General features: G+C 44.2%; 1 protein-coding gene across 1 annotated transcript in view; it reads right to left on the reverse strand.

Moving 5' to 3' along the window:
• The window catches only part of LDAH (lipid droplet associated hydrolase), a 117,081-nt gene extending 111,799 nt beyond the window's left edge, over positions 1–5,282 (reverse strand). Inside the window, exon 1 of the mRNA XM_054629501.2 lies at positions 5,122–5,282. The gene's annotated coding sequence lies outside the window, so the exon portion shown is untranslated. The remainder of the gene's footprint in view (positions 1–5,121) is intronic.
• Between the last annotated feature and the right edge of the window lie 1,388 nt (positions 5,283–6,670).

The following is a 6,670-nucleotide window of genomic DNA, read 5'->3' on the forward strand; positions in this document are numbered from 1 at the left end:
GAGATCCTGAGTGGGAATACGTAGGGAAGCCCCCCACAGGGATAGAACCTCTCTGCCCCAAAGGGTGATGGGGGCCCTTATCACAAATGGGCGGATGGTTGCCAGCTTGCCTTCAGGCCCTTCAATGAGGATGTTGTTCTTGCTTCTCATGGATACTGTAGCTCTGCCTTATGGAACTCATGTTGCTGTCTCAGCAGTTCCTATTGTTCGATTCTCCATGGGGCCTTAGCCAGCTCCATGGGATTTACTACATGCCAGGTCTCTTCTGACCAACAAATTTCAAAGACAGTAGACTCATGTCAAGAGTATCTTGTAAATAAACTTTCCCAGAAAGTCAAAGGGAGAATAAATCACTTTGGAATGGATAGCACGAAAAAAATTGTCACAAATATAGTAAAATTTGCAAAGTATGCAACTTGTTTATTAGAATTATGTTGATCATCAGTATTTTGGGAGGCAGTGGGCAAAACTGAAATGCAACACCACGATTACAGACTGGGTTAAAACTTGCGTGAAGTTAGAGGTGGGATCATGAACAAGAACCCATCATGCTTGTGTTTGGATATAGAAAAAACATCCCTGGCCTCTAAACTTCAGCACAAATCACCACACATACCAAAGCATGTTCAAAAGTGAACAGTTATGTGAATTATGGGAAGAAGACATGGCCTTTTACAGGGTATTGCTTCAAAGGAGAGAGAGAAATATCAAAATATGCTGGAAAAAGAAAGAAAAAAAAAAAGAGTGAAGGAACAGGTTAGGTTATCAAGGACACATGGACAAGAAGAAACTGAAAACAGAATTGAGAGAGCGGAAACATTCATGCAAATAAGCCTGCTTGTGGTCTAAGAGTTTGGGAAAAAAAACTTGCCCACTAAAAAAAGATGATGCTTCTTTACCATGTGGTTCCTACTATTCCTAGGGAAAATGAGAACTTTTCAAAAGAAAAAAAAAATGCCAAAAAACTATTTGGCTCTTCAACCATATATTCTATACTCATATTTTTTCTCCTACATCAAAAGAACTACAGGTCCCACATTTCTGTTGGGCAGATGTTTAAGTAATACAGGTAACCTGCCTAAGATTCAATGAAACATAAAAATGCAGCAATTTAAAGTAACAGCAACCTACGTATTCACTGACACCACAGCTCTCAGAAGTTAAGCATTTGAAGAAACATCCATCTTTCAGCAGCAATAATAACAGGCAAAAGCAGAAAAAAGCAAATCTCTTTCACCTTATGTTTGATAACTCCTTTTCCTCCTCCTATCAGAATAAGATTCACCACTTCATGGAGAGCACTACCCTTTCTTTTGTCTTGTCAAGCAATGCAAAGTTCAAAGAGCATAATGAATACTAGCAAGAAGCAAATATCAAATTTTAAAAAAAGTCCACAAGTACAATTTAAAAAAAAAGTCCACAAGTAGCATCACACTACCCTTGATCTGGCTTCCCCCATCTTTTCCTATGCTGTTCAGCATAAATCTTCCCACAGAACTATCCCTTATTTCTTTGTTTCTTCCATATTCCCATGTTAGTTATTCTCCTTTAACTAAAAATATGCTCCAAATTCTGAACACCTTTTTCTTCTCATTTTATTATTTCAACTTGTGTATGTTCTTACATCAACTGTTTATCCCACCTTCAGCTTAGTTCTCCAGCTGCTGCTGGTTTTCTTGCTTTCTAATGAGGACAAACAAGAATTAGTCAAAATCCCATCAACTCACAGTAGACCAACTTACTAGTCACAGCTGCATTCTCAGTAACCTCTCAACCCATGCTTGCTGCTTACCACCTCCTCATGTTTCCTGCAGCAGCTGTACATTCTGATACTCATCCACTCACCCAAACAGGTTAGGAAGGCACTGCAAGCAGAGACATGAAAGCAAACTATACAGAGCTCTGTGCAAAGGACACAGAAGTCAAACAGGAGAAGCAACGATCAGAAGACATGAGTAACAGCAGCATTAGATCCCTTTCCAAGTCACTACAGCAATATGTCTGTACTACTGATGTGAGGCCTGGAGTCCGAGTCCTTCCCAGTAAGAAGCACTGGCTCTGCTCATCAGGAGAGCAGGACAGGGAACTGAACAGCCAGGCTGGACACAGTGGTGCAGGAGCCAGAAGGTTTCTCCAGAACCAGTGCTGCAGGAAGGCCCACACATCCCAGAGCTCGGACATACAGACCTACTGTCCCAGTCACAAGAGGATCCAAAGACAATTCACCATGCTGGGAAAACTGCAGCTTGCTCCTCACCACACCAGTAACCCCTGAAATTACTCTATTACAGCATTTTGCACAAGAGCCCAGCTCCTCCCATCAAGATAACTCTGCTAAATCCTGATAACTCATGACTTTGAACAAATACATACAAGAACAAAGCCTGTGCTCATCACAGCTTCAAATAAAAATCTAATTATCACCTGATACTCATTCCAAATCTCAGACTCTGCGAAAAGTCTGTATGGCAAGTGCTTTGGCTTTTTTTTAAAACTAAAGATTTGAATAAATAATTGGTCTAAACAAAAGACAATGGGAACAGAATCTAAACGGAAGCTAGAGATGAGATGGAAAAAGGAAAGAACCAAGTGAACAGCATGGTAGCAGCAGGAGGAAGCAAAAATACTCAAGAAAGAAACAAGGATAATGATGAGAGAAATCCTGCCAAACCTGAAGTTGTAGCATCACCGGTTAGACATTGTTCTGGCACATCAGGATTACCTAACATATGGTAACAAGGTGCTGTCACACTACATGAGGTGGTTGTGCAACCCCATCGAGCTAAACAAGCAGTTCTCATTCATTTCACCAGTGATTATGTACTCAGGCTCGTATTCAGTGTGAAAACTGCCATTTGTTTCACACTTAATTGTTCTTTAAGCTCAGACATTTCATATTACATGGTTTTTTTCCTATTATTATTATTTTTTTACCAGAATGATTTACTTCCCCCAGTATAAGTTGTTTACAAGCCTCACAAGACATCTAAATGTCATCGTTCAACATGTAAACTGGTATCCAATGTTGTCAAACATTTCAGTGTCAACACAGCAGTTTGTCAGTTGCAGAAAAAACAGTCACATTGCTATTAAGAGCATGCCTGAATTAAGTAAGGGAAAATTACCTGTCCTTCATATCCTGCCAACATGTTTTCTGTACAAATGCATACATAGCATGCTCTAAAGCTGAAACCTTGAAATTCTGATTCTAATACTCAATAAAAATAAGCTAGACATCATCCAAAACTGGGACCACCCCTTTTTCCAGACAAGGTGCCCTCATTACAACAAACCACAAGAATGGGAAAATAAAGTTTCATTTAAAAGAAATCAAAGCTATCAACTAAAAACAAACAAAAAACAGCACTGAAAACAATACAATTAGGAAGCTGTAGGGTAAATCTTGTCAAATTTACTGACAAGTTCTTTGGCTTGGCCAGTCATACTGGAAATTTTGTTTTACCATTACTCATACACAATTTATTGTAATTGTCCTTGTGAATCAAATGAAATAGATAATGCTATGTAGAAGTAGCAAGAAGTGTGTCAAAAACTAACAGATGTTAGTGAGTTAGTGGATTTCCGGCCCACAGAAGTCCTTGAGGCTGGATGTTTGGAAAACCAGAGCTACCTATGAGTCAAAGGCAAGGATGCGTTGATGGGGAAATCCACAGTGGCTCTTTAAGACCTCAGCACATCTATTCCAGAAAGTTCCTGGACTGCACCTTATTGTAAGTTGAGTGGATACTCAGAGTATCTGAACTACATAAGGAAGAACTATACATGCTTGCCTGTCTCACAGTCATTGGCTTAGTGTACTGTCCAAGATTCATAAAAAATCACTGACTTTGACTGCTTTGATATAAACCTTGTAGTAATTCCATGATGGAAGGTATAAAGTCTTAGTGTCGCCGCTTACCCAGGCATGTAAACGTGTGACCACTTCCCTCATTGACATCATAAGCAAATGTCACAAGAAAATAGGAAGCTGTAGTAATCACAATTAGTAACTGAAGGCTTCAGTCTCTGAGGCACACGGGATACAGATTCATATCCAGATTCTGACACAGACCCATGTGGAGGGACTCCCAGGCCTTAACTGGGCACCATAAGGTCCCAGAGGGCCAGGAGTATTCAACACCTAAAAAAATAAGAGTCTGCATCACTCAAGTCATTCAAGGCTTTATTATTATAGCTAGGTCTCAAGAAAATAAGCTGTTTCTAAATTTTTGCAATGCAAAAAAAAAACTTACCACTAAGAAAGCTCTCATCAACTGTCATGCCTCAAATAGCCCTTCATTATTACCTTAATTTCTTTCACTGCACATTTCCATTCCAGCATTTACTTGTTTCCTGAACCTGCTGCTCACCCTGTGTGGCACAGGCACCTCTTCTCCTATGTAGTAAATACAGGCATGAAGGTGGGTGATGACAGGGATGACGCCCCAGAACCAGCAGTGACAGCAAACCTGGCAGACAGCAGGTTTGGAAAGAGGGCGTGAGCCTGCAGGACGCCCTGCTTTTCTGAACCAGTACCTCCATTAACATACACCTCTTTCCACTTAAAAAAATCTCATCTCACTTCTAGCTTTTAAGAATTTATAATCTTATTTTCCTCTTTTCCTATTTATAGGCCCTTCAGGTCACAGACTTTTCCCTCGTTTCTTGTTTTATAACACGCCACCAAGATAACAAGCATCACTCAGCTCTGAGAGATGCTTCACAGGAACAAGCGCTAACACACAGAAAAAAACACCACAAATAGCATCACCTCAGTTATTTTCTGGCAAAGGAGACACCACTTAGGACTCGTTTCATGAAGTCTCCTCCATGACAAAACAAGTCAAGGGAGCACGCACGAAGCATTTCTTTCGGCATGGGATGTGTCAGTCCATCCTCAAGCGCACGCCTAGAGATCACCAGTTATTCTCTGCAACGGGTCCGTAACAGAGCTGACACCCGACACAGCTGGGCTGGCGGCACCTCCCTGCTGGGCGAAGCTGCGGGTCAGCCCCGCACGGCGGCGGAGGGGGACGGCCCGCGGGCTCGGGGCGGCTCTCGGCCCCGGCACAGGGACAGGGGAGGCAGGGGAGGGCAGGGCAGGGCCGCTGCGACACTCACCTTCCCCGTTGGCAGGCTCCCCGGCTCCCGGCACGGCGGCGACCGGCGCTGTTTCTGCCGACACCGGGCGGAAGCAGCGGGCGAGGAGGGGCCAGGCCGCTCCTTCCGCCGGGGCCGCGGGGCGCGCTGAGGGCGGGCCCGACCCGCCCCCCGCCGCCCGCGCCGTGAGGGCGGTGGCTACGACCCCCTGAGGCAGGGGACCAGCCTTACTACCCAGCCCTTCCGACCCTGCCCTTCCTAGCCAGCCGTGCTCACCTGGCCTCAGGCGCCCGCCACCCGCTTGGGAATGGCAGGAGCAAGAGGGGAGGTCATCCCGGGACGCGCGTCTCGGGGGTTTCCTCCTGCCTGTCATTCACTCTTTCTCACAGGTCACGGTTTCTTTGGGAATTCTGGCAAAGAGAAAATGAATAGGTAGTTTTGAAAGAGCAAAATGAGCTGGGGTGACTAAAAAATGGCAGAGAAGGGGGTAGCGAAGTGCAGGCTTATCCTTCAGTATGTTTGAAGGCTGGAATTGTAGAATCACCAAGGTGGAATAATCCGGTCCAACCATCAGTCCTCTGCTGCTGCTGCTGCTGCAACCCCAAAACCACTAAACCACATCAACCCAGCACCAGATCCAGACACCTCCTAAACATCCCCAACGGTGGTGACTCCACCACCTCCCTGGGTAGCCTAATCTAATGCCTGACAACTCTTACAGTGAATTTTTTTTTTCTTTCTAGTATCTAATCTGGATCTCCCCAGTCCGTTTAAGGCCATTTCCTCTGGTGCTCTCACTGTAGGCATGGCAGAAGGGACCATCACCTTCTGTCAGGTGGTTTTAGAGAGTAAAGAGGTCATCCCTTAGCTCCCTCAGCTGTTCCTCATGATACCTCATAATGTTTTCCAGACCTTTCATAAGCCTTGTTGCTCTTTGCTGAAAATACTCTAGCACATCAATGACCTTTTTAAAATCAGGGGCCCAAAACTGAGCACGCTACTGGAGGTGCAGTCTCACCAAGGCCTAGTCTGGCTGGCAACATTGTTCTTGATATGGGTCAAGATGCCATTGGCCTTCTTGGCCACCTGGGCATGTTCCTGGCTCATTTTGAGCTGGCTGTCATCCAGCATCCCCAAGGATGTTTCCCTTAGCTGCATCTAAGTGAGGAAACTGGACCAGAGCACTTGGACTGTTGCAAGACACTAAATTGTACACATTCCTCCCCACTTAATTTTTTTTTTAAAAAAATGATGTTTTGAGGATCAACTTGCAAAAGAACACCATGCAACTAGCAAGAGGACAGGAGGACATAGTCTTAAGTTGCGCCAGGGGAAGTTTAGGTTGGACATTGGGAAGAAATTCTTCACAGAAAGGATGATTAGACCTCAGAGTGAGCTGCCCAGGGAGGTGGTGGAGTTACCATCCCTGGAGGTGTTAAGGAAAGACTGGGCATGACACTGTGCCATGGCCAAGTTGACATACTGCTGTTAGATTGGACTCAATGATCTCAGAGGTCTTTTCCAACCTAATTGATTCTGTGATTCTGTGAAGATAATAAAAGTAGCCGTA

Source organism: Agelaius phoeniceus, chromosome 3, assembly GCF_051311805.1.
Source record: "Agelaius phoeniceus isolate bAgePho1 chromosome 3, bAgePho1.hap1, whole genome shotgun sequence".
NCBI classification, from domain to species: Eukaryota; Metazoa; Chordata; class Aves; order Passeriformes; family Icteridae; genus Agelaius; species Agelaius phoeniceus.